The sequence below is a fragment of the Microtus ochrogaster genome, unplaced genomic scaffold (genome assembly GCF_000317375.1).
Source record: "Microtus ochrogaster isolate Prairie Vole_2 unplaced genomic scaffold, MicOch1.0 UNK41, whole genome shotgun sequence".
Taxonomy (NCBI): domain Eukaryota; kingdom Metazoa; phylum Chordata; class Mammalia; order Rodentia; family Cricetidae; genus Microtus; species Microtus ochrogaster.
In genome coordinates this window covers 783245-787063 of record NW_004949139.1, presented here as the reverse complement: position 1 = coordinate 787063, position 3819 = coordinate 783245, and positions in this window count along the sequence as shown.

The following is a 3819-nucleotide window of genomic DNA, read 5'->3' as shown; positions in this document are numbered from 1 at the left end:
AGGCGCTGGGGCGGTCTGCCCTAGTGGAAGACTGTGTCTAGGAGCTGGAACAAGGTGTTGGGGCCCAGCCCCGGATCTGATTCTCCTACTGACCATCTTCTGGCTCCTGCATGCTTTACCCCCATCCCAGCTAGGGAGGGATGAGGAGGTGTCTCCTGGAAGCTCCCTGTTACCATGAAAGCTTCATGATTTGCCCAGCCCCCAGAAGGCTTCTAAGGTCCTGTCTTTGTCTGCACAATGGCCATCTTTGTCTCGAGCAGCCTCCTCCATCTCAGTGTGTCTCTATCAAACCCCCAGCCTCCATTCTGCCTCTCTGATCTTGGCTTCCCTCACTGAGTCTCTGTACAGCACTGAGAAAGTGACTTGCTTCTCTGACAGTAGTGCTTGAGGAGAACAAAATCAATGGGGCTGGGGAGATGACTCGGGGGTTATGAGTGCTTGCTGCTTTTCCAGAGGACCTGAGTTGGCCTCCCAGGAACCACCTGCAGTGCCAGCTCTAGGGTATTTGAAACCTTCTTCCAGCACTGCGCTTTAGTGCATGCACATGCGTGTGTCACACACAGACACACATACACACACACCTAAAACTAAAAGTTTTTTAAATAAAAAGAATCAAGAAGCTCAGTATTAAAAGTATTTGATACTCTCTCAGAAGACCTAGGTTTGATTCCTAGAACCCACATGGCAGCTGACTCAAGTCCCAGACGCTCTAATGCTATCTGCTAACATCCACAGGCACCAGGCACACACGTGGTACACAGATATATATGGAGTCAAAACACTCACACACATAAAATGAAATAAATTTTTAAAAAAGGATCAAATTTTTGTCAAGAATTCATTCACATAGCTAGGTGGTGGTGCACGCCTTTAATCCCAGCACTTGGAAGGCAGAGGCAGGCAGATCTCTGTGAGTTTGAGGCCAGCCTGGTCTACAAAGCAAGTTCCAGGACAGGCTCCAAAGCTACAGCGAAACCTGTCTCGAAAAAGGAAAAAAAGGAAAAAACAAAACAAAACAACGAACAAACAAAAGAATGATGTCCGTGAAGACCGCTATTCAATTATTCAGTCCTCATGCTGTTCACTGAACTTCCTACTCATGTCCCCTCCCTCTCCCTTACCTTGCCTGGCTACATGGCTACCATTAACCTATTTGACAGGTGAGGAAAGAGAGGTCTGAGGGTAGGGCTAGCTTCCTAGGTGTAAGAGCTATACCATTAGTGCCTGTTTATTTTGAGACAGTGTCTCTCTTACTATGTAAAACCAGGCTGGCCTCTAGCTCACAGAGATCCCACTGCCTCTGCCTCCCGATTGAAAAGTGCCACCACCTCCAGCCCAGTACTTAATACTTCTGTCACCATCTTAAAATCCTTAATAACTTTTTATCACAGGGCCCACATTTTCAATTTGTACAAAGTCTTAGAAATTAGGTAGTTGATGTTTTGTGGAGGGAGGTGAAAGGGGCCTTTGTCATGTTGGCTTTCTGCTTCTCAGAGCTGCCTCTCTGGAATGCTGCCTCCTGGCATGCCAACAGCTGAGACCTCCCAGCCTTCATTTGCCTTTCAAGTCTTGGCCCTGCTCAGGGAAACCTGAGGAGCCCAGTTCCAGTTCCAAAGGAGGGAAGGAGAGAGAGAAAGAAGGAGGATAATAGAAAGGAACAGTTAGGTTTGCACAGCCACTTTGGGAGCCAGGAACAGAAGCTGGATGGCCCAGTTCTGCCTAGGGGAGCTGCCAGATTAGGCCCCAACAGCAGGGCCCAGCCGTGATCCAAGAACTCTTCAGGGCCTTCCCTCAGCACATACAGTTCCAGAGTTAGGTCCACACTGCACTTGTGTGAGCCTTGGCTTCCCTCAGTGTACCATGGGAATGATAATGCCCGATTCACAGTGTCCTGGCCAGCTCAAAGAAGGTGAACTATAGCGAGCCCTGGAGACTGATCATGTGACAGGGACATCAGCTGTGTGTAGGACAGACTGTGCCACACCTTCAGAAAGATCCCTGTGATGGGGGGCGGAGGTTAGAGATGGTGTGCATGGAGAGGTCAATAGGAAAGAGACCCAACCCAGAGAGACACAAAGGGCAGAGGGAGTGGCCAGCACCCGCAGGAGGTGAGTAAGGGTTCAGGATTGTAGACGGTCTGACTAAGTACAGGTAGGAGCAGAGGCAGAGAGGGAAAGGACTGGAGTGGAGGCTGGGAGCTGGGCTGCCTTGAAGGCAGTGGAAGCCCCCCCCCCCCAAGTCTGAAGCAGGGAGTGTCAGAGACGGGAAACAGAGGCACCATTCAAGCAAAGGTAGCATTGGAGGGTTGGAGGCTAGGCCAGGCAATTGTGCAGTCTCAGGGGAGATGAGAGAAGGGTGCCTGCCAGGAGGCAAATGCTTGCTCAGAGCTGGAGAGACAGGAAGCCTTCTAATGCGAGGTGGGCTCAGGGAGCCAGGGTGGGGGCTTTGCCCGTCCCCTCCTGAACTGCTGCTGCTAATGCAGCTGCCCCTGTGGCTTCCTCACACCCCACAGGGATCATCACAGTGCCTGGATTTACCATTAGCCTGCCTAGGCTGCGAAGTTCAGGGAGCCGCCCTCAGTGCAGTGCTAGCTTTCGTGTGTTTCCTGACTGGATCAATACAGGTTCTAAGTTCTTTCAGTCACTAAATCTCAAGTTGTGAATAAATCAAAATATGAAAGCAAAGGTGCTCAAGTTGGAGTAAGATGGCAAGAGGAGCTGTGCTGGGCTGTGGGGGAGGGGAGCAGAGCGGGGCGATGGGGGGCAGTGCTGGGCTGTGGGGGAGGGGAGCAGTGCTGGGCGATGATGGGGGAGGGGAGCAGTGCGGGGGCAATGGGGGAGGGGGCAGTGCTGGGCGATGGGGAAGCTGCCACATGTGGATCCACAAAACCTGAGGTAGGAAAGCGGCAGGGAACCTAGCCTTCCAGACTCTTCTGAGAAGGGTTACTCACTCCTCTGAACAAGGAAGCTCAGATGATGAGTAAGACCCTAAGCAAAGGCAGTGTCAGAGGAGCGAGTGAGGACTATTGCACAGTGCAGAAAAGCAGACTGAGAGCCAAGCATGGTAGCACTCAAGAGGTGAGACAGGAGGGCTGCTGTGAGTTCGAGACCAGCCTGGGTTACACAGGGAGATCCTAGCTAAACAAAAACAAAATAAAAAAACAACAGAGAAAGAGATGGACTGACTCAGAAGGCAGTGGTAGAAAAGTTGAAGGAAGAGTGGGATTGAGCACAGGCTGTGGAGGTCCTTCGGAACCTTTCATCCGTCCCTCAGACATTACTAGGTCACCTGACATGAAAACTCAGATGTTGTGTAGCTCAGGAATGTCGTTTCTTTGGCTGTAAAGTCAGGAATTGGAAGACAGCAAGTACGAAGTCCAAGACCGGCCACTGACCACTGGGGTCTCCTAGAGGCTGCTCTCGATCCTGGCTCCCAGGGGAAGGTCTAGTGGCTCAGAAGGGAGACCAGGAAAAGGAAATCAGCTGGGGCTTCCATAACCATAACCAGGAAGACTCCCTCACGCTAGGACCCTAAGGGTACGGCTGTAGAGAAATCTAGGTCTCTAGAAGCTGCCTGCACCGGCTCTCAACAGAGGAGGTCAAACAAGGTGTCTTCCTGTCTCCTAAGTGAAGGCCCCAGGAGGCTGCAGGGAGGCTCAACCACACAGTTCTGTGTGTCCACCTCCCTCACTCTAGACAAGGCTGCAGCCAGCACCCCTTCTGGACCCCTTCTGGGCCTGGGAGCACAGCTTACAAGGCCTACAGCCCCGGGGCAGAGAGCAAGCTCCCTGGCCATAGGAAACACCTGCTCTAAACTTGG